At 40.4% G+C, this 25,088-nt stretch overlaps 1 protein-coding gene across 4 annotated transcripts in view; it reads right to left on the bottom strand.

The window, feature by feature from the left end:
* NFKB1 (nuclear factor kappa B subunit 1) overlaps positions 1-7,515 on the bottom strand; it is a 63,242-nt gene extending 55,727 nt beyond the window's left edge. For 2 of the 4 annotated variants that reach the window (XM_069855566.1, XM_069855565.1), the window contains exon 1: positions 7,412-7,515. The gene's annotated coding sequence lies outside the window, so the exon portion shown is untranslated. The remainder of the gene's footprint in view (positions 1-7,411) is intronic. The other 2 variants (XM_069855564.1, XM_069855563.1) reach the window with 2 other exon arrangements.
* Between the last annotated feature and the right edge of the window lie 17,573 nt (positions 7,516-25,088).

Genomic DNA, 25,088 nt, shown 5'->3' on the forward strand with positions numbered 1-25,088 from the left:
GTAGAGAACTATGCTTTTAGGAACAGCATCAAGTTCTCTGAAACCTTGTAGCAGCTATGAAATGTTGAAGTGGAAATAGCAACTGCTGCACTGTACAGTCTCTACAATGTGTTTTACCTGGTACTGTCTTACCCTCTTTTAGTGGTAACTATTCATCCTTGAGCATCACTTTTCTTTCCTTTGCAAAGAAAACTCTGCATAGAGACAATTGTTTAGAGATGAACATTTCCCAAACAGATATACTGGGAAATGCGTTGTGCAATAGATGCTGTGAGTTGCTGGGTCAGGGCTGGAAGCAGGACAAGAGCTGCTGAGATGATTTTGGCTTGAGGACAGAGCAGGCTGCTTTGACAGAACACAGATACTGATCCAAGACCTTCAGTCTCAAGCTTTTATCACTGCAGTGCCTCCAAAGTCAGGATGTTCCCCTTCAACGTTTGGCCTTTCCACCTCAGCTCTAGCCACCTCCTCTCAACTTCATCTAGCACTCCCATCTCCCTTGTAACCCAGTGTTTCCCCCAAAACACTGGGAGCACAGCTCCAGAACAAAAAAAGACCTCCAGTGCAGAATATATTTGTAGAGAAACACAAGAAGGGAAAAAAAGGAAGTTGGAGAACTGCTATTTTCAATCTCTGCATGAAATAGCAGACCATATATACACACAAGCTCAGGTGTTCTGAAGCTTCAAAGGACATGAGTTGGGTCACAAAACTACAACAGATACTTGGACAATCCTTAGTTTCAGCTTCATGTGTCCTTCTAACTACTTTATTTTTTTGATACTGAATAAAAGATGCTTATCTTAAGAAAAATAAATCTTATTTTTGTTAAAAGCAATTTAACAACAGTGGGAATATTGTACAGGCAGGGTTCCAAAAAGTTGCTGGCATTTTGAACATATGCTGACCTGCTTAAAGGTCTGCACAACTAAACTCTTCATAGCTGTTTGCCACCAGCACCTGTACTTCCATTAGTGTTATCATATACAAAGCTGCTGCAGAAGAAAATTTTCTGGAGAAGAATAGGGAAGAGATATCCTCCTCCCAGATACTAATAGAGCAAAATCTTAATACAGAAAAGATTTTATCATTTTTTTTTAATTTCCATTGCTCTCAACTACTCATTTTGATTGTATCCATTTTAATAAATTATACGGTTTCTGAAGTCCTCAGGCAAAGGTTAAGACTGGACCAAATATTTATCGTTTAGATAAATACTATTGTGACTCAGAGTCTGGTAAAACTGGGAAAACAAAAGCTATACACACACACCCACATGCTACAGACAGCAACTCCTTGGATTGTTCAAAATAAGAGACAACAAACAGCTACACTATTCTGAAATACATAAAGTAAATAGAACCAAAATATTAAGGGAACATCATACATACTTTCACTCTATCTATTGTCATAGATCTTTAAGCACAAACAGGAAAGAAAAAACATTTTTCAAAACATGAGAAGTGATTGCTAACTTGCTCAAGTTGACAAGGAGCCCCATCAACCACGTTTTTTGAAGGGATTTTAATTCAGTAAAGAAACAGACTTGAAATTTAAAGTCTGCCTTTAAATGTTTACTAATATTTCTCTCCTCCCATTCAGATTCATTCCCAGGTTCAATACCTGGGTGTGCAGGGGACTGTTTAAAGAGAACTGAATGCTCAGTATAAAAGTCAACAATGCTCAATTTCCACAAAAGCGGCATACAGAAGTTGTATTTTCCCCCCCTTTCCTTCAGCTGCTACAAAGATGGTAATTTCCGAATAAAGACTTGAGTTATAATTTTTCAGTACACAGTGAGAAAAGGTTTGTGCAGAGAGGCATTTCTATCAAAGACAGTACTTTCCTACACAGACTTTTTCTCATCGGTAGACTGGTGAGCTGAAATAACACTACATAACTCAGAATTACACTATTTGTTTTTCTAATGTAACAACACAAATTGCCTCCTCTTGTTCTTAATTAAGTCTGCTTATATTATTTCCTGTTGGGTGGGACCTAGGATTTCTGGCTGTGTACTTTTTAAAATTAAAAAACCGCTTAAGCTAAAATTTTCACATATTTTCAGTCATGAGCAGAGGCATTATTGGATAACAGTATAAAAACTACAAAATTCAGAATTGATCACAATTATTAAAGAGATTGCAGAAGTGTGATGTTCTTTATCACAATTACTGGGTGCAGAATTATGGTAGGAAATCTACACTCAAATTTATTACATCACATAACTAGTAAATTTGTAGAAAAATTCATAGCATGAGTTAATTCACTTAGCAGAGAGTAACTGAGCTACCTGAATGGTTGTTTTATTAAGTATCTTCACAAACAGAATTTTTGTGTTTTATTTCTCTCCCAAATGTCAAAATAGTGAACTAATATGACAAGAGAAAACCCTACGATGGCATAAACATATAAACTGTTTTTCCAGGGTACTGTTAAAATTAGAGTGTGTTTGTTAAAACACATTTAAAGCAACTTAAACAAAAGGAATAAACAATATTCAAATATATGGCAAACACGCTCCGGTATTTGTATAATGCTAAACACATGTCAAAATACTGAGGTTCAACACAGCAGAAGAATTCTAGTAACTGCACTGTATTTTAGCCACACGGGGTGATAATGCTATGTGGACTAACCTGAATATAACTTTAAAATCTTCTTCCTCTTTCTAACAGATTCAAAAGAATCACTGAACACTCTTTAGAAATAGTTCTAGTTGACAAAAAGTTCCTCATCAAAGTCAAATTTTACCTTAAAAAGCCACACAGAACCATTTTGTAAGCCTTAAGTGTAATGGATTACCAGTATTAAACAGCAAACCTTTTCCTCTTGGGGGGAGGGAGGTGGGGAAGAACAGCATTTCCAAGAAGGCAAATAACAAGCAAACTCAGAATTTCAGAAGCCCAGTTCACACAAGGTTTGCTGCATCACCAGGTACTTTCACACAGGTTCTATGGTCCTACTGAAGAGACAGTCCCTCGTTTGATAAACAAAGGTGGCAGAAGAGGACTCAGCAAAAGGTAAGGGCTGTTCTCACTGCAATCACAGAAGTAAGCTAAGGAATTCTCAGTGTCCTTTTGGTTTTCAACAGCCACTGAAAACTTAATATGACAGAAACAACACCAGTAAGTGGAACCAAACAGGTAGAACTGAGTCAAACACCATACAGTTATATCCTAGATTTCAAATACACAGACGCAAAGTGGTTACTAAGGCACTTTTTTTTTTTTCCTAATGCAGCCTCAATTTTCTACAAATACAACAAACCACGCTTAGACTAATGTGACTCATCAACACATCTGCTTACTTTGTTCTTACTTCATTTGTGCATTAAAATCTAACCAGAAGTGTTTAAACAGATAGGAATATGATCCATAAATGAAATAAACAAAAAAAAACCAAACCCAAAGATAAAAAGCAATGCCACACAACTCAGACCTACTTTGTCCCTGATCTGTTGATACTGGTACATTTTGCTTGGAGGATGCAATGAAATGCAGAAGTATTTTAGTTTAGCTAATTCTGCATTTTAATTTGAGATGAAAAACAGATCTGGCACTGGTTTTCTAGTGAATATGAAAGTAAAAAGGGCGGAAAAGTGCTAGTAATAGCCATAGTAGCTTCCTCCCCACACATGGCCTTGTCAGCTCCACCTAAGTCCGAAACAAAGGACTTGACCTCAACACTAGAATAATTTGAAACATCATTTAAGGCACTACTTCCAAAACTGTTAATAGTGCTTCAGCAAAAATACATGTGTTTAAAGACACCGGAGACAACGCACTGAATTATTTCTATGCTCAAAATTACATGCAAACTTAGTGCCTGACTGACCTAAGGGCACAGTTAAAAACAACTGTAATTATGATCTTAGGAACGCAGCACTTCACAAAGGTTCATAACTTATTTAAAGGACATCAAATTCCAACTTCCACTTTTAAAATAACCCGTCAGACCTAAAAGCGATCAAGACCAGGATTTTCTTTTTCATTATTTGCTCGAATCATTCTCTCCTCTTTGTTTTATAACAGCTGTGTTCTTCTGTGTCCGAGAACCACAGAAAAACTATCAGCATGTTGTAAGATTAGTGCTTTTGTATTGAGAGTTGGCAAACATTTACAGCATCAAAAAGTGAGAAGGTTTTAACAAGTAGATTTTTAAGCGATCTATGAAAACACAGGGTAATTAACCAGAATCTCCGAAGGTTGAAGAATTTTCTCATCACTAGCTACATCACAAAGCCAACCGTAAGTTCATAAAAAAGTAGTCTTTACTGTTACGTTTGGGACCTCAAAACAACATTTGCTTTGTATGCAAGTAACTATTGAGGCAGACTTGAACTTTCCAGTCAGCACAGAGCATCCTTGATAACAGAAACTGATACGCCTTCAAACTTGGTTCCTGTCCTTCCAGATTCAGAAATGATCAGCACAACAACATGAATTCCTAACTGCACTTATTTCTGGAGTTCGTGTGTATTCATTGAAATGATGAAAAGGAGGAGTACTGTTTTCATAAAAACCTCAAAAATCTATTAATTAGGCAGTTTGCATCAGTGATATTTATTTGTAGGTATCCATTACGGAATTCCCATAATGCCACCTCAATGAAAATAGTAAGTTTAAATTGATTATTAAAATTTATTTAGAAGTCAAATACAAAGTAACTGAGAAACAATTACAGTGCTGTTTTTCAACAAATGAAGCAGGAAGTTTCAGAATGGGCATATAAATGAAGAATCGCTGTCTATTTTTCACCTTCTCACAAGACTCCCTTGTTCTCTCGCCCAGCACGATTTTTTCTGATTTCAAAATATATACTACAAAAACATTACCAAGGTGCTAGCTGAACTAAAGGATTACAGGTATGAAGTTTATCTGCTACAACATTATTTTTCAAAAGCACACAACGTGACAGAAAGTGATACTAAGCCATTCTCAGTTTTACAACTTCAATGCAAAGTGCAGTCGTTACCTGAATGAGAAAATAATCTCATTTTTGATGACTCCATCACTGACTGACGTTTCTTTCTTTAAAAACGAGACAAAGGGTGGAAAAAAAGGCCATTTCCCTTTTGGTTAATACTTCAGATTAAATTATCTAACAGATCTTGCATGTACTTCAGCACTGAATTTCCTTGAAATCTCCATGCTCTGTGGCAGATCCTAGCAATAACATTTCAGCATAACGGTCAGATAAATTCTTGAGCCAGGGAAGTTTACAGAACAGAGGAACCACCTATGGATAGCTAAGACTGCTTTTTTCCTCTTTCGTTTTCTCAATTAAACTGTAGTCATTTCTGTAGATTACAAAACACTGCAGACAGCATGACGCCTTAGAATGACGCCTGGGTTAACACTTCCCTAGAATGGGCAGCTACATTCTGTTTTGAAAGAAGAAAAACGCTTTGACTGAAAAACTATTTCAGAAGTTGATACTTCATAGCACAGAGACTCTGGATGTCAAGAAGAGCACTGTATTGTCAACCCTGTTCTGAAAGCTCGACAGTGGTGGTGCTGCACCTTACAGCACTGTCCCTGCCCATCACAGGGGGGTCCCTGCCCATGGCAAGGGGATTGGAACTGGATGATCTTTAAGGTCCTTTCCAACCCAAACTATTCCAGGATTCTACATAAAGCACGATGTGATATGGTAGAGAGTTCATACACTTAGTACTACCTTTCTCTGTGAACACTGAAATTAAATAAGGCCTTCTGAAGCACAAAACATGTCAAATATAATTGGCAGTTTAAAGCCATTAAAAAAATTATTTCCTTTAAAATGTTACTCTTTAGCAACGATTTTGAGCATTTTAAAACAGGAAGATGAAATGCAGCAGACCACTCCTTGCTGATACAGCCTTACTCTGCAAATGCTTACAGGCACTCATATTTACTTATTTGAATGAAATTACATAGCAGTACACTGCATTATGATAATGGCCAAATAACACATACCTCATCTGTACTACAGGCCAGAAATAATTTATATTACGTTCACATAAAATAAGTCAATAATGCTTCTTTTCCAGAGTCACCATCAAACCAGAAAGCATCAACAGGTGAAAAAAGAAATAACTGTGATGACGAGAAGTTGAATATTCCTGTTTTTAAGGTCAAACGAAGCAAAACATCAATCTGATGATGCTCCTTGTCATAGCGAGAGCATTTCAGTTTGATCACTTACCACTAGATCGCCATTAAAAACCTCACTGCTTGCTCCCTTTGCGAGGAACCTTTATCCACGCTGTCTGTGACACTAAGAACTGCCAAGACGAGGCCAAGACCGAGATCAAAAATGCTTTCTTCTATCAGCACACAGAGCTGACGGCGGCAACCGGCTGCCGTTTCAGGGCACTGCGTCCCAGGGCTGGCAACTCTGTCACCTTTGAAACTAAAAGTGCAGAAAGCGGCACCTCCTCTGCCTACCCTCAGTCACTATGCGGTCAGCAGAAGTCGGGCTGGCAAAGTTCATAGAATCATACAATAGTTTGGGTTGGAAAGGACCTTAAAGACCATCCAGTTCCAACCTCCCTGCCATGGGCAGCTCAAAGCCCCATCCAACCTGGCCTTGAACACCTCCAGGGATGGGAAGTTCTTTCACTTCACTTGCCAGCCCTTCCCAGCTAGGAAGACCCCTATAACACACCCGCAAACCCCTTACTGGGTGCTTTAAAAACCCCAAATCGCAGAAGCGGCGTGAGGCGGTTCGTGCACTAAGGGAACGCAGCGAATCACGCCCGCAAGGGAAAGGGAAAACGACGCGGCCATCGCCCTTCCCAGCAGCTCCGCACCGGGAAGAAGGGGGTGCCCGCCCCCTCGGCGCGACCTGGAGGCAAGAGGGGGGAAAGGGAAGGGCAGGGGGGAGAGGGAAGGGGGGGGGAGAGGGAAGGGGGGGAGAGGAAGAGCCAGGGAGGGAGAGGGAGAGGGAGAGGGAGAGGGAAAGGGAAAGGGAGAGGGAAAGGGAAGAGGAGGAGAGCCAGGGAGGGAGAAGGAAAGGGAGAGGGAGGGAGAGGAAAGAGGAGGAGAGGCGGGAGGGGAGAGGCAGGAGGAGAGGCGGGGGGGAGAGGCAGGAGGAGAGGGAGAAAGAGAGGTGGGGGGAGAGGGAGAAAGAGAGGCGGGGGGAGAGAGGGAGAAGAGAGCCGGGGGGGGACAGGAAGAAGTGAGCCGGGGTGGGGAGAGGGAGAAGTGAGTCGGGGGGGGGAGAGGGAGAAGTGAGTCGGGGGGGGGAGAGGGAGAAGTGAGTCGGGGGGGGAGAGGGAGAAGTGAGCCGGGGGGGGGAGAGGGAGAAGTGAGCCCGGGGGGGGGAGAGGGAGAAGTGAGCCCGGGGGGGGACGGGGGGGGACAGGGAGGCAGGCAGGCAGGGAGGCAGGCAGCGCTGAGCAGTGCAGGGTCCGCCGTGGGCTCACCGGGTGCGGGGCAGGGCTCGGCTGCCGCCGGCGGGTCTCTCAGCGCCGCCCCATGCACCCGGCTCCGCGCGGACTTTCCCCCGGTGCGGGCGCCGCGCCGAGGGCAGCCGAGCGGCACCGGCCGCCGCTTCGCCTCCGCCCACTCCCCGCTTCCTGGCTGGAAATTCCCGCTGACGCTCCGGAGGGGCGGGAGGAGCGGAGCCTCCCGCCGGCGCCGCCCCGCGGGTGCTGGAGCCCGGGGGAAGCGCGAGAGGCGTAGAACGGGAGGGACCTTGGAGTCTGTCCAGTTCCAGCCCCGCTGCCGCGGGTAGGGACACCTCCCAGCAAACCAGGCTGCTCAAAGCCCCGTCCAACCTGGCCCTGAACACCTCCAGGGACGGGGCAGCCACAGCTTCCCTGGGCAACCTCTGCCAGGGCCTCACCACCCCCGTCGAGAAGAATTTCTTAGTAATGTCTAGGCTAAATCTTCCCCCCTCCAATTTAAAGCCACTTCCCCCTCGTCCCATCACTCCATGCCCTGTAAAAAGTCCCTCCCCATCTTTCCTGCAGCCCCTTTCAGGTAGTGGAATGTCGCTATAAGGTCTCCTCGGAGCCTTCTCCAGGGTGAACAAACCAAACTCTCTCAGCCTGTCCTTGTATGGGAGGTGGGACCTCTGATCATCTTTGTAGCCCCCCTCTGAATCCATTCCAACAGTTCCATATCCCTCTATGTTGGGGATTCCAGAAACGGACACACTACTCCAGGTGGGATCACACAAGAGGAGAGTAGTGGGGCAGAATCACCCCCCTTGCCCTGCTGACCAAGCTTCTTTTGATACAGCCCAGGATACGGTTTGTCATCTGGGATGCAGGCACGCTTTGCCATGAGCCTTTTCATCCCAGGGGAATTGCCATTGGCGCAGGAATAATACTATCGTTGTCCACATTGCTTGGCCCACTGTGATGTCCTTGGCACTTCTGTGGAGCAAAGTGTGACCTGAGGCTGCTGGTGTGTTTTGGTGATTGACCCCTAAAAAGTTTTGAAGGGAAGAGAAACTGCGTACAGCATGGATTTAAACCTCGTGGCATAGCATCTGGTTGTTGTCCGCCTTCCGTGGGCACTTTGTAATGGGAAATTTACTAGCTGATTGCCACCTGATATTTGAAAACATCACTGACCAGAAAGTACAGGCTGCACAGCACCAGTTTCCTATGGATTTATACAGCTTCTGGCAGAGCCAACTCCCAGGGCGGTTAACTTTGTTGAATAGTGCCAACTATCAATAATACACTCATCTTCATAATACTGAAACCCAAGTTAGTACAGTAACCAAGTCTCCTAGACGTGTCTAACCAAGGCTGACAAAAGTCACCTAGTGCCACATTTACTTGGCACAAATATTACGTGACATATTTAGGTTCAGACATCTTCATGCAGATTCTTACATGTCTGGTTTGCTAAGGGCAAGGAGCATCTCAAGTCAGCAGTCAGTGTAGTTTACCTGATGTGTGTTATGCCAGAGATTCAGCAGCACATCTGAAAAGCACCTGTAGGGGATTTTGTGATGCTAAGGCCGCATGAGATAGAACTCATGCTGAGTATTTATCTCTGAGTTGAAGGAGACTAACAAAAATAATCATTTATAAAAGGGATTAAAAAAAACACCCTGTAACTGATTGATGCAACTATTGATTCTTGCATTAAAGCAAGGAATTCTAATCCAGAGCGAAAGTGGAGTTAAATGAAACGGGGTCAAATCATAAAGCACCTGTTGACTAGGACAAGAAAAGGGTATTTTCACAAGAGAGCTATTGCAGCTTTATCTTTAACACTGTGTAGTCCAGTTATGTCAGAGGGAGAGTATGCTGTTCAACAATTCCAGGCTATCCAGATGGTAAATGGATTTCACTCATGGAAAGGGAGTAGATTCAAATGTTACACTTTGTGCCCTATCTCTGGGTTGGGACAGAAAACTCATTTAAAATTAGTGCTGAGACTATGAAAGGGAGCTTGGAAATGTAAAGTATTTTCTCCGTCTCTTAATAAGAGAACTAAAATCTCATACAGGTTACACATTCATATGTGTGAAGAGAGCAATTTCCTTTATTTGGATTGCTACTCATGTGCTGCGATGCAGTTCTAAAAATGCATTTCCTCATTCTCTTCCCAATACAAATTGGGAATTGAGAATGACTCAGCATTGCTGAGTAAAATGTGTTTTTCCTTATTAAATGGGGATACTTTCTGTGCACCTAAGACCCAATATTGATCTTTTCTGTGGAATTAAATGCACTGAAGTAAGCAGAGAAAGCAAGGAGCGAATTGGACCCCAAAGTCCTTTAAGAAGGATTTAAAATACAAGAAGTGCTTCAAAATAAGACTAATTTGAAAGGAAAGGTGCCGTGTCACAGCTAGTCAAAGGCATGCTCCCAGGGCAAAACCTGTATGAACAAGCACCAGGAAATCAGACAAGGTGGAAAAGTTCCAGGACTTAAGGAGACTTACCTGATGGATTTATTTTAAAAGGACACATTATCAAGTACTCAGGGTTCACTTTCCCTGTGAAATCCTAATCAGCTTCCACAAACATGTAGATTTTAAAAGAAAATCCTCTTCTCAGTTATATTGAAAGCATAAACTTGTCTTTCTTGTAACAACATCATAACATAAATGTTATTTATGTTCAGAGAATACTCAATAAATGAACTGCTTTAAAACACAGGATTCTCACCTGAACAGCCAAATGAGCAATTATTTCTATAATCTAGTTTCCAATCACTGGGGAAATTAGGCAGTTAATGTAGACTCAGGTGTGAGTGGTTAGCAGAGATACAGTGGTGCCTCTTCCCTGGACAGTACTGGTTTGCACTGTTACCATAAAGTTATTTCAGTACCTGGATAATATCAGCTTGCAAATGTGGAGCTGCATCAGTTCTCTGATAGGCTTGCTTTGGGAGTACAGAACCCTTTCGAAGGTCAGAGATCTTTGGCGTCAGTACTATTTAGTCCTGGAACTAATACAGTTTCTCATTGGGAACAAAGTATTATTTCTGAGAATTAAACTTTACTTCTCTAGGAGTGTCTGAAAACTGATAAACATGTAAGACTGGTGGAGATTTTTGAAATAATCATTCTTCACTTTAATTTGTATGCCCCAATTAGAAAAAAAAAATCATTGAACTTTATTTTTTCCCCTCTTTCTGAAGTATTTACTGGAATCAGGACAGGATCTTTTCATTCCCTTTGACCTAGAAGCTTTGATACTGAAACAGGAAGAGATAAGGGAAAGTCTAAAATAGCTGCTGAGAGATACTTCCTTCTAAAGCTTTCAGTTGCATGTCTTCATTGGCCTGCTAGGCCACACTAACCCAGTTTCTTTCTGGCTAATCCATTATTTCTGTATGACCCAGAAGTTCTAACTTAAAACTTAATTTTCATTGGATGGTAGACAGTGACTGTCTTATACACAGTCCTCCTACAGGTTATCAATGTTTAGATAACACTTGCTGTTGGTGTTGCTGTTGTCTCCTGTAACTTGAATCCACCAGGAGCATAAGAAGACAATATACTTTAAAAAAAATTATATTTTTCAGACAGCACCGTCACTCCATGACAAAATATATCTTGACCTTTAATGAAATAAACAATAGAAACTATTAAAAAAACCTTTAAATAGTGAAAGCACATATGCAAAGCTTAGCAGTTTGACCTGCAGCTAGAGCAGGGTCTAGAAGTCAATGATGCTGTTGATTCCCCACGTTACAGCATCCAAGAGAAGTACTTTCTGTCATTACTATTTTCTGGTGGATGATGACCCAGGCTCAGTACATCGTGTATTTAATCAGCTCTGCAGTGGACACAGCAACACCCTGCAGAACTTAGAACAATGTCATGTCTCCTGTAGTTACACTGGTTGCTTCCTACAGAACTACAAATCAGATATGGGATCTCATATTACCTCCAAAGTGGTTCAGACCTGTAACTATGCTAAAAGATTACATTTCTAGTGCTTTGAGTAAAAATGCCAGAGCTGAAGCAGGGGTGAAAAAATAGATTTGGTAGATGTAAATACGAGCACCACGAGGTTGTAGATGTAGCTGATGTGTATAATTGATAAAGGAAGGGGAACCTTTGGATAGAGCTAGAAGTAAAGAAGAAAAGTAAGATTAAAGAATTATAAACAAATACAGAAGTGATCATGAAACCTTTAACAGGGCATTACTAAGGATAAAAGCTAATCTGAATAGGAGTGTAAGTGAACCTGTGTTTCTGTGTGATAGCTGGCCGTTGTGCATAGGATGCAGGTGGAGGTAAATAATTTAACGGGCTAGTTCAGTCCTACGCTCCAAATGGGAGGGATCTGAATGGATGGAAGACAGGTTATCAGATTACCTTTGATAAATTTTCTCTCCTAGAGTCCTTTAGTTTTCTTGCTGATTGACACAGTTATGAGTCTACTTTTATCTCTTCTTCCATGAAATAAGCCTGCTGATTAATTTAGATATTAATCTAGGCAGAAACACTCGTGTTTGGTATTATGATGATAACTTTAGCTCTGACATAATCTGCTTTGTTTTCATATATGGCTGTTCAACATTTAATCTTACAGCTATCCTACAGTATAGGGTATCACTTACCTAAAGACATGGAAAGAATCAAGCAGAGAAGGCAATTTAATGTACAAAGTTTTTGGAATGGTTAGCCAAGCTTCCCCTCGGTTTGGCCATGTAATGTCAGGCCTCCTTCCTGCCTTTTATGCTGGCTGATAGCAAGGAGCATTTCACAGCAAACCTCTCAGATGCATTGAAAATGGTGGCTTACGTATTCCATGTGAACTTGGGGCAAGGAGGCTGCTCTCAAGGAAGAGCTACCCAGAGGACTGTAAGAGGCTGTAAGCTGACTAGCTTGCCCAGGCCCTGAAGCTTCTTCATGGAAAAGGTACAGACTGCTCTGGAAGTGTTGCCTAGGATAGTCCTAATTACCAGCCTAGGTTTAAAGGCTGAGCTGTGTAATACTGTAGCGCAGTATGTATGTGTATTCTCAGGATATACATGGTTATGCTTATAGAAACTATTTATAGGACCATTAGTGGTATATAGTAGTGTAACAATGCGAAGGACATACACTTTAGAGCCAAAAGCAAATTGCCACAGCAAGCAGAGTCACGGTTCAGAGATGTGCTTTCTGGTAATAAATCTGATGATCTACCAGTCAGTTCTTTGGAATTTGGACCTAGTACTGATCATGAGTCATTCACTCTTCTGTTGCTCAGCCACATAACAGTATGGCCGGACACTGAAAGGCAGAGGTATGGGTTTCTGCCATCTGAGTTCAGTGACAGCAGGTTCTTACCAGTCCACTGCATTCATTCCCTTCTCTTCCCACCCACACTCCCTGTATTATGGTTAATACTGCGCTGTGTTCAGTATTTCCTACATGCGTGGGTTGGTTTCTCTTCATGGTCGTTTTCATATTTGAATGATACATACTTCTAACTTTTATCTGACTATACCCGTCAGAACTCAGTTCAGGGGCCCACTTTTTTTCCGACAAGACAGGAGTTCTTCCCATTACATGACTACAGCTTTAGAGCCTCAGCAATGTTTCACCCGGTTAGCTAATGCAAACTAGAACAGCTGTTTGATTCTTGTTGACATTGTTGCTTTGTTTTGTTGATAATCATTTTCATTAAATATATGCTCAGTTCAATTTATGAGGTCATTTTGGATAGAAACAATGTTAACTCTGCAGAGAAAGCAGAATTTAGCTAACTTGACTTTGTATTACTGCTGTTTTATGCTGTACCAATCTTTAAGGTCCCAGTAAACAAAAAAAAAAGAAAAAGAAGTTCCAGACAGCTAAGCATTGTACAAATACATGGGGAAGATATTTCCTCTGCCACAGAACTTTCAACATCTAAACATCTAATGGAAAACAGATTACAGAAACTCAAAAGTGGTGCTCTCATAGCTGTCTGAGCTCATGCAGTGATTCATTTAAGTCTTCTGGTCAACTGTTGGTAGAAGGACTTATTTCCTGAACTGTTTCTCTTGTAGATGTTAAGCTTTTACCATAATTTGTGATATTCTTAAAATTTCAGTCCTGTAATCTCTGGATATATGGCTAGTTTTCTTTCAGGTTTTGATGAAAGCATAACACTTGCTTTAAGAAACTGAAAGTATTGACAGTCAAAAGATCTTTTAAATGGATGTGATTATTTTTAGGCAAATCCTGTGGATTTAGGGGAATTTATTTATAATTTTGTAACGATGAGGAGTTAACAACAGTGACCAGTGAGCTAAAATAAATCACTAGTAAATTGATCAGGCCTACTAAAAATACAAGATTATAAAAGATTGCTGGAGGGCAGTAGGAAAGGCAAGTTGTCTCATGGATTTGTTTTCATAAAAGCTTATGTACTCCCTTTGCTCTAGAGCTGTGAGGGCTAGAAACTGTTTTTATGAAACTGTGCTGTACTTAAAGCTGGAACATTAGAAACAGTACAGGTGCCACCTAAGATTGCAATGAGACGCAAGAGGCTGATGGAAAGCAAGAAAGTATGTTATAAAAAGAAAGAGCCCCGTGACAGAGCATGGTTTCAGCGGAAGGGGGACCTTAGTCTGTTTTCTACTCTACACAAGAAAAACAATGAGAGATTGTAGTGGAGGAAGCAGAGTGTTCTCCTTATTCTAGTTTCTTTCTCAGTTCCCCTCTTGATTTACTGATTGGAAGCTGAAGCCTGGGTGGTAATGGGACAGTCTTTTATTCTTTCTCTGTCCTATGCAAGAGCGTGGTGCAGAGGCTTTTATGCTATAAATAAACATCCTATCACTGAAGCCAGAATTGGTATGACCATGCAATTCTGTTGCTGTTCCCAAGTACATTGTCTTGGGTGCTATTTTACTTGCCTTCAAAGCTAAGAATCCCCACACAGTGCTGTAAAACATTAGGTATGAGTATTTGTACAGGCTCAGGGTCTTTGCACTGCTGAGACCTGACCTGAAAGTGCATGTGACTTTTTCTCTCTTAAGGGCAGGGAAATGGAATTGCAGTCTTCAAATGTTGCTGTTTACCTAGACGTCCAAATAGGAATGTGAGACTACTGTTTAAGCCCTCAGGTGTATTTACAACAGCTCTTCCCAGCTTTAAACATTGTGCTGCCAACAACTGGCTGCACCCAAAGACACTCCCTTAGATAGCATAGTGAGAACTTAGTGCTGCTTGTATTCAGATCAACAGCAAACTCTTGTTGACCTACCTGGGTGTAGGGCTGGCAGCTGAGGCAGGATCTCTGCCTTCTCTACAGACTTGGAAAGCATTCTGACAATGGGCTCATGTGGCTGTAAATAGTAGGGCTGGGCAGCATCTGCAAAACTGTTCAAGTATTTTCTTGAAGCAAGACTTGCCTTTGCAAGCTGCATATTGGTCTGTAAGAAGGCAAGGTGAGTGTCATGGAGACTTTATGCGTGCTTCTGGATACACCCAGCTGAGTCTATTGGAGTTCTGACAAAGGTCTATACACGTTGGAATGGTGTATTTGTGACAAAGATGCTATTCTTATTCTAAAGATAAAGAACAAAAGCCCAAAGAAATGAAGAATGAAAATATGAATGTTAGGATGAATCTGAAACACTATGAGTCTCACTTTCCCCATCCTTCTTATCACTAGATAGATGAATATGCCCACAGTTACAATCTATATGTGCCACAGCCAGACAACTCGTATGGCCCTGGAGCCCACTGTGTCTTGTTCCATCCCATGACAATACTTGCAGGAGGTGGTTGTGCCATTAGAAGAAACTCATCTGTCATTTGACAATACTACAGGACCTGCCTGACTAGAAAAGTTGGGCGCACTGGTGTAGTATTTGCTATTTTCAAAACATTTACCCCCATTGACTTCAGTTGCTGATGTGTTTTTAGTACTTCTGCAATCAGACTTCACTGTCCAAGTCAAACACCTAGAAAATTAGGAACACTGACTAGCTGTGAAAAGTTTGGCTTAAGTGGTGTGACTACCATCACACAGTAATTCTGGCACAGAAGAGGAGACACTACAGCCTACCTGGTTAGGATTAAAGGTATAATCCTGTCTCTTCCAGTGGTTACCTGCTTGTTTGTTGTAATCCTCCCAGCTTCATTCATGGAATCCTATGGAAAGCAGTCTCTTTGACATGAAATTCCCTGGAGCAGCACCATCCTAATGATTCAGCTTGATACAGATGCCCTGATGTGGCAACTTTCATAGAAAGCAAAGAAATTTTGTTAAAGTTATGAACTGAAAATAATCTCTTACTAATAAATTCTCATCGATAGGTTATCAGTACTAGTGATATAATCTGCCCCATTCATAATATGAAGACAAACTTGTGTTTAGAGCAAAGGTCTCAGAATATGGGATCTCTATGTAGACTGCCAGTGTAACTTCAGAGAATAGAAACTGTGAAAGTTTATGTTAAAGGCAGGAGAAAAGGGGGGAAGATTTTAAGTAAAGGTAATAGCTTTATTGCCTGTAAACCTTAAATTATTTTCCATTTTCTAATCAAATCCCCGAATCCTGGTTTTGCTGGCTTAGATAGCAAACCACTCATTCTTATTTTAGCCCTCCACTGACATGCAGTAGTGTGATGCATATATACATTTTTTTTTCCCTTCGGCTTGCATGAAATGCTTGTTGTGTGGAGCATTAAAACTGAACAGCTCCTACAAGTCAGTTTCCTGATCTGCCAACAGTTTCATTAAGCTGTGCCTTTTAGAAGAGTGGCTTTAAAGCCTTGAAAGAGTCTTGAATAAACTTGAAACTGGAAAGGGCAGGGACAGATTTAATCAAAATACATATGACTCATCTTCCACTCTTTATCAATATTTTATGTGATAAAATCACATCTCTAGCTGAAAAATACTGGCTCCCTGAAAATGAAGCTAGTGATTCCCTCTTTAGAAGATGTTCTGCAGATGAACAGCACAAGTTGAAAGAGAAGTGCAGAGCAGGGAGGTAAACCTGGAAACTAGAATACTGAGCTACAAAACTCTTGATGCCTTTATCACAATGACCTACATAAAAAGTCCACCCCTGCTAACTTTCAGCCAATCTGACCTGAAACTGTCAGGCACCATTGCATCTCAGGCATTTATTAGTTCTTTGATGTTACTGAAACAGAAGAATTCCCCTCATCCTCACCCATTTTAGAAGAAAAATATTCCTGAAGTCATTGATGGTCTTCCTCTCCTTTCCCTCACCAGTGTGAAATATCTGCATGGCTTGTCATAATGTAAAGTCAGGAAATAATCAAGTAGCACTACAAATGAGGACACCATCACCTCAAACTGTTAGGAGTCTCATGTTTTTCTGAGGATTCCAGCAGTGTTTCTCAGACTGTGATTCATATCTTTAGCAGAACAGGTCAGAGATTTCTGTAGAGAAGCCTGATTGTATGCAGTGCATGCCCAAACCTGTTACAGTTCTTTACCCAGGGGCCAAAACCAACCACAAGTGTTTCTGTTTCATCACCTTAACAGAAAAAAACACTGCTATTGAGATTTATTATGTTTGTTATGAAGTTCTCTTAATAGCGATGCAAAGTGCCTCTTTTTCAATGCATATATCAAAGCCATATCATCACGAAAAATAATTAAAAAGTCAGTTCTGACTCCTTTTAACTCCTGCGTGTGTTTCTGGGCCAAGACTGCCATCAAGGCCTGAGCTAGACTCTGTGTAAAATACGTGCAATCAACAGAATACTTTGCCAGATTCTCACTGGCTATTTCTAGAAAGGAAAGATCCTATTCATTTTGACTTCTAAATCTTTTCCACTTAGGCTTACATGGAAACACTTGAAAGGCACGTTAAAGAACAAACACAATGGAAAAAAGTATGAGTGATTGATGCTGAAAATTCACATCTAGTTAATATAGACCACTCAAAACTGAGTAGTGCCCTAAAATCTGTAGAAGAAATAGATGGATTCTGTTTTAAACATCTAACTTAAAAGGCACTTGACAATTTGAACAATCCTCAAAATTTCCAACATGGGTAATATTCACGTCAGACGTTTGTTAGGGAAGGCCTTCTCCTAAGTTGTGAACAGCAGCTCTGGAATCTCCTGACTTGCTAAAATGTATGTAAAAAAAACCTAGGCAGCACGTTAGACTTCCTACATCAATCTAAACTTGTTTAATGAAGACTGAAGGGAAAAAATACAGAGGAAATTCTGAGTAAATGGAATCAATATTTATCCGTGTCTTGTCCTGGCCGCAGAAGAAAGGAGGCAAACTTGACACAGAACAAACAAAAAAAGCCCCAGTGGATTTCCCTCTAATCCATCACATTAAATACTAACCCACGCAGACAACTGGGTACAGTTGCCACTGTATGGAGGTTTTCCACAGCAGAACTAAATGCCAAAGCATTGTAGTACAAACAGAAGGTTACAGAGTTAAGGAAATTACTCTTGAAAAAACAGCTTTCTAAAAGTTAAATAGATTACCACAGAGGAAAAACAATCTGCTTAGGGGTACCAGTAAATGCATATTGGCTTTTAAGTCACTTGATGAAGATCTCATTACCCGATAGAAGGCCTATGACAGAGCCCCTGAAGAGCCCTAATGGTACTTGAAAATCTAGTTTTCTCCAGCTGCTACAGTGTATGATTTATCAGGAAGACAGCAATAACAGAAAATATCCTGGTTTGTTTCTTTCTATGTGGAATCTCTGAGACACTTAACAATAGGGTGAGACTGAGTAAAGGTGCTTAGTTTTCAGTGCTGTCATCTGTTTTTTCTTTTACCTCAAGAGCTGTAAATGTCTTTTTTTTTTTTGATTCATCTTTTTTTTTTTTTCTTTTTTTTTCCCCGGAGAAAATGTGTGGTGGAAGGAGAAATCTTTTTCAAAGATTTTCTGTTTCTGAAGAGTTAATGTACTTTGTGATTCTGCGGGAAGTAGTATATTTAAGCTCCTGAAGGATTTATGGCTGGGCTCTGTACAGAGAATGTTAAATTGTGATGCTGACTCCTAGAAGAGAGAGTCTGTACCCTGTGAGTGGTTAGAGACTGCGTGTCAACAACATTCGCCAGAAGTGAAGCACTAAAGACAAGCACAGCAAGCTTGTGTCCAGGGAAAGTCTCAACCTGGAAAATGAGTAGAGCAATTGAATGAAGTGAGCCTACACGATTTAGTGACAGTGGGACCAGTGTAATGCAGACTGATGTGACAGCCTGCTTGTTGGGACAAATGGATAACCGACTTTGAGTCTGTAAAAGACTGTATTATGAGATATCTATTGAGTACAAAGGCAGGGGGTCTTGTTTCTAGCTATACGGAGAAATGCTAGAGCAGAACTGACTCCTGTGGTAAAATGGGTAACAGTGACATAGGGAGGTTCTGCAGTTAAATTTAGGCTGTGATGTAGAAAACCAGAAAGCAGAACCTCCATATATTGTTTTCTGAAATGTACTTAGTGCTACCAGCAGAGCCAGTCAGATTTGCAGAACTTGCTTCAATATCCAGCTGAGGAAATGACATCAGAAGGAAAGTTTGAAAGTTGTTGGGAAGTGACTGCGTAAAATGTGAGAGGTTATAGCAAGTGCATGTCACACCATGCCTAAGGATCCTAGTCCTCTAGTTGCTTCAGCTGAGGACCTAACCAAATTCTTCCTCACCACAAACACCAATATGCCAAAAGCTAACAGATTTTGGTATTTTCTTTGCTGGACACTGAAGGAGGTGATCCATTATCCACAAATTGGGCTGTAGCCAGAGTTCATAGAATCATTATGTTGGAAAAGACCTTTGAGATCATCAACTGTAACCGTACCTGTCCACTACTAAATCATGTCCCCAGGCACCTAATCTACCCATCTTTTAAATGCCTCCAGGGATGCGGACTCAACCACCTCCCTGAGCAGCCTCTGCCAGAGCTTGATAAGCCTTTCTGTGAAAAATGTTTTTCTAAGGTCCAATCTAAACTTCCTCTGACACAGCTTAGGGCCATTTCCTTTTGTTGTATCACCTGTCACTTGGGAGAAGAGACCAATGCCCACCTCTCTACAATATTCTTTTAGGTAATTATAGAGAGCAATGAGGTGTCCCCTCAGCCTCCTCTTCTCCAGGCTAAACAACCCCAGTTCTCTCAGCTGCTCCTCATAAGTCTTGTTCTCCAGCCCCTTCACCAGCTTCGTCAGTCTTCTCTGGACACGCACCAGGACCTCAATGTCTTTCTTATAGTGAGGAGCCCCAAACTGAACACAGTATTCAAGATGCAGCCTCACCAGCGCAGAGTACAGGGGTAAAGTCGCTTCCATGATTCTGCTGGCCATGTCGTTTCTAGAACAAGCCAAGCTGCTATTGCCTTTCTTGGCCACCTGGGCACACTGCTGGCTCATGTTCAGTCGGCTGTCAACCAACACCCCCAGGTCTTTCTCGGCCATGCAGCTTTCCAGCTACTCTTCCCCAAGCCTGTAGCGCTGCACAGGGTTTCTGTGTCCCAAGTGCAGAACTCTGCACTTGGCCTTGTTAAGCATCATCCCATTGTTGTTGTCTCATAGTGTTTCCTTCATAAGCTTATAGAGACTCCTAAATTCTTACTTTAAGATGATAAAGGCCACAGAGTTGTTGCTTTATAGCTCTTCCAGGTAAATTCACCTATTTTCATTGATCTGAAATGGATATTTACTATCAAACCAAAATAATATTCTTAAAAGACCTAAAATTACTCTGTAACAATCAACTACATACAGAACACGAAATCCAGTGGGTTTATGAAATCAGCAATCCACTAGCTGGATTCATTGTAAAATTAATTGTATAACATGTACAGTAAGCAATAATCCACATAGATAAACTTGGTGCAAAGGGTAAAAATAATCAGAGATTCCTACCCTGCATATGCTGCAGTCTTGTTTATAGGTATGAGAGCTACCTTCAGTGCTGAATGCAGCAGTGAGTTCATACAGTTTGATGCAAACCATTTCACTTTCCCAATACAGATATAAGTATTAAGCATTGGCAGCTGTTGTTTTCCTAGTGGCAAGGGTTTTTTTTCTGCATTGTTCTTCCTTGTGTTTTAATATAAAACTAGCTTTAACAGAACTGTCCCTAAAACTCTGCTCTCAAGATTAGTTACAATTCTTAACAGAATAAATCAATTATGTCTTCATAAAAGACATTGATAGTAAGCCAAATGAATACATAAACAGTGACAACAAATATTTAGTCAAGACTATGGGAGAGGGAAGCAGTGGCTGCTGTAATATTAAAGCTACATATAGCTTGGCTGCAGCTTTAAACCTTGCTGTGCTTTGGCCATGTCCTTTGCTTGGCAGGGACCAACTCAAAAGGTGATTGGAGGTTATATCTAGTAATGTTGGTATTTGGTTTTTTGTTTGTTGTAGGGATGAATAACATAAAAGAGGAAGGAACATAAAAAAGAGCCACGGGCAAATCAACACTGCCTCCAGCTCAAATTCTTATAGGTTTCACCGAACAAGATATGGGAACACATGTAGAGCAAGAAAAATAGGAAAAGATATCACTGCACATCTAGTGAACTTGGAGGAGGAGGAAGAAAAGATGTTATCATGTAGATAAAGGCAGTCATAGCGTATTTGGATAAAGTAGAGGTGTGGGTACATGAAATAAGGATTTATAGCCTACCTGAATGCTCACAATCTTGTTGTCAAGTCTCTGATATGATAACATCCCGACCATAATGCTCTTTGTATAAGTACATATACAAAAATATATTAATTCTTAATCACCTGTGATAGCTGGGTTGCACCTTAACTGTACTGAGCTAATTAAATAATTTAGCAAGGATTTAATGTGAGTTTAGTTTAGTCTTATTAGTTTCAACCCTCTGGCAGCCAGGCCAAACCTGGGCAACTCAGTATGTACTATCCACTTTTTAGCATCAATCTGGGTTTCTCACTGTCTTTGCCCTGAATGTTGAATCTCAAGCCAGAAGACTAAATTTTATGGTTTAAAGTGATTTTTAATGCCTATTTTAGCTCTTGCCACTTGTCCAATATTAAAAAAAAGAGTAGAATTATGTGCTTTTAAAGGAAAACTGTACAGTATTATTCTAGACATCAAAATAAGCCTACAAAACCGTTAAAAATCCAACCATAAATTACTTTCTGAAGAAATTACAACATATCTCCCTCCCCTGAGAAAGCTGAATATAGCAGCATGCCCCAAAGAGTGCTAACTCTACTCTTTTAGACCTTTAGCCTGATCCAATTCCTGTAAGAGGGGAAATACAGTATTTTGAAATGAGAAAATTTTGCATCCTAGAATTTTGACAACCAGAGAGGGAATGCTTCTTTCTTCTCTTGAGTTTTGTTTTGTTTGTTTATTTTTTTTTTTTTTTAAACAGCTGAAAGCATTTGCTAGAGGGAACAAGAGGAAATAAATAACTGTAGAGCTACTGCCACCTACAGTCTTGCTGGAAAAATGCCAGTTTCGGGAAAAATACAGAAGCAGTACTAACACCTGGGTGTTGAGCAGCCTGCTCTAGTGGGAGGAGTCCCTGCCCATGGCAGAGGGGTTCTAAGTAGATGATCTTTAAGGTCCCTTCCAAGACAAACTATTCCATGATTCTTTGATTTGTCAAATGCCTTGTTATTGCCAGAATCGTGGTGATGTTTGCATCATTCTGTTCTGCAAGTAACACAGGCCCTTGGACCTATGTTTCATTGGCAATCAGTTGCCAAAATTAACTTTTTAATTCCTTTTTAATAGACATGTATTAAATAGCCTGATTTTTTTAGGCTTTTTTCAGGCTACAGGAATAGTATGTTTAACTCCACTTGATGGCAATATATAGAAAGTATGGGCTAGGTTTCTATCGCTTATTGGAGCTCTACAGGTGTTTTCAAAGTTTGTCACACTATAGTGTTCTTTTCAGTGATTTAAAAACAGTAATCTATCAAACCCAACTCACGTGGTCCTAATTAGTCATTGATGCTTGAATTTGTCAGTAGGTTTGGACAATGATTGCTTGTATACCTATGTTCTTTGAAAAGTGAAGGCCTTATACATAACCAGAGCATACAAATTGGAAAGCAAAGGTAAACCAACAGGAAAATGTGTGCACTGGCTTGGCAGTAACTGCTGTTGCCCTCATTTAGGACCACATGCTGCAAGTTTGTGACTAACTGTAGATGGAAGAAATTCAAGCCATAAACAGTTCTGGCATTGAGTGGCTCTGGATTTAATAGGAAGTTATACACTTAAGTAATATTAGTTGGGAATTTGAGATGCTTCAGGAATGGATACAACCCACATCCTGTATCCTCCTCTTATAGCAATGAAATAATTGTTGAGGTTATCTATGCAAACACAGGCATATGTCTGTGTGGTTAATGTGCCACGGAAAGATCTGAACAACAAGACTTCAGCTCCTAACTCTGTGACAGTCTGTATGACCTGCAGTATGCAGGCCAAGTCCAATAAAAGGGCTTAAACACATAGCTCCTATTGGAGTTTAATGAATATTAGGCGCTTGAATTTCATTGCAGGTTTGTCCCTTAATCTGTTTGTGTCCAATTATTTAATCTGAAATAAGGATGATATTTACTGAGAGGGTGTTCAAGAATTAGAAAGGGCTTCCCAGAGGGGTGGTTGATGCCTCAAGCCTGTCAGTGTTTAAGAAGCATTTGGATATTTCCCTTAACTTGGTCAGCCCTGAAATGATCAGGCAGGTGGATTTAGATGACCATTGTAGGTCCCTTCCAACTGGAAAAGTCTATTTTATTTCTTTTCCATGCTGCAGTTTTTCTTCTTTAATTTGTGAATGCTCTTTATTAAGGACTATTTTTCACAAATATGTGGAGAGACCAGTAGTAGCCTAGACTCAATGGACAGTAAGATAATTTGCAGCAATCTGTAGCAGTACTGATAATAACCACACCCAGCCACAAAAGTGAGTTAAGAGTTTTCTGTTCTGTGCTTGAAACATATTTATTTCACTGACAAGAAGTGGAGGGGAAACTAGACTAACATACTTTTCCCAGAAAGCAGCAGGGTCCTCTTACAAACCTGTTACGGCTTTTGGTTGTGTCTAAAGTGTCTAAATTCTCTTGTGTCTCTATCAAATTGTAAAAGATTTGTGGAAGACAATGAAACTTGGAATCCTTTTAGAATTAGTATGACTCCAGATAAAAGGAAAATAATTTCAGGAGTTTGGGTTTTGATGTTTCATAAAAAAGTCACTCAGGAGATTTTAGTGCATTTGTTCTATCTAAAAAATCATGGTGGCGTGTCTTGCCCTTATTGTAACACTTTATTTTTTGCTGAGAGAAAAGTTGGAGCGAATAGGTTCCGCAGAAAGCTTAAATCTCAGTTAAGTATCATTTTATTGAAAAAACATTGATTTAAACACTGCTTATATATAATGGTGTCTTCAGTAATGGAAAACTTCTGAGATCGGTGTCAAAACGGAGGTTGTGACTGGTTCCTGCATCAATCTCATAGACCCTACATCACAAAGACTTCTATGTGGCAATGCTACATTGTTTACATTCCTCTTCAGATCATTAGGGTGTCCTTTGAGTGGCAGTAGTTCCTCTGAAAATTAACAAATAAAATGTAATTCAGTGATCCCATATTTTAACATTCCAGAAGAAGATTCAAATAGGGTCAGATTTTTAATATCTGTGCATTCGATGTTTTTCATTCATACATGTAACTGTAAATGGATGCAAACTAAAACCCATGTTTGTTGTCCTGGTTGAGTTCTACTTTCATATGAGATGTATTTGTGAATTTAGGGCATGTTCTTTCTGTCCTCTGTGTATCAGAAAGATGCACTAAAGGGAAACGTTCAAATGTAGTGTCCAGGAAAGAAAGAACAAAGCTAGAAAAACCACATCCAAAACATTAGCAAATTTTTGAAATACAGTATCTACTTCACTGGATAGTGAATGAAGACAAGTACTTTACTTTTCTTACATCTGCTTCCTGAAAGTTTTTAAATATTTTAGTAAGCATGAACTGAGGACTTAGGGAAATGCAAGATTATTATAATGTGAAACTGCTTACATCAACTACAGCACCCTTTGGCATTTAGTTTTGGTAATTAGGTAACCAAGCCAGAGTTTGACTAGTATTAAAATTTTTAATTTTAAGTACAATTTTTTTTAATCTGATTGGAGAAATTCATCATAAGAGGTATCTTCCTCTGGCCTCTTGTGTAATTACTCTGTAGCAATTACACTCTCCAGAAAGTGTTTTATTTTTAAAAATAAAGGCTGCAGAGCCTCAGCTGGAAATGAAACCTTTATTCGATGACCATCAATTTCCATGTGTGAGGTAACAGCAGCCTACTGTACCTGCTTGTGGAGGTTAATTTTCCACAGATGTGTAAGAGAAAAGCATACTCAGAGCATTTTAGTTTTGCAGCAACTGAGTAGAAACCATTGAGTCATTTCACTATTCATCTGGTCCACACAGATTACATTGTTTAAAGGGACAAGCCTCCTAGTATATACTGGTCATCTTAATGGCTCGGTGATCTTGGTTGGTTTCTCTAAAGGCTTACGGAAGCAAACTAAGAAAGTTAACTGCCTGTTTTTCTTTGGATTTGGAAATGAGCCTTGCCACAAACCTGTTCCTGAGAGCAAGTGCATATTGAGTTTTACTGAGCCAAGTTCTGAACCTGAATTACTGGAGCTTTTCTTGTACCTTGAATACTGTGTTCA

Source organism: Phaenicophaeus curvirostris, chromosome 4 (assembly GCF_032191515.1).
Source record: "Phaenicophaeus curvirostris isolate KB17595 chromosome 4, BPBGC_Pcur_1.0, whole genome shotgun sequence".
NCBI lineage: Eukaryota > Metazoa > Chordata > Aves > Cuculiformes > Cuculidae > Phaenicophaeus > Phaenicophaeus curvirostris.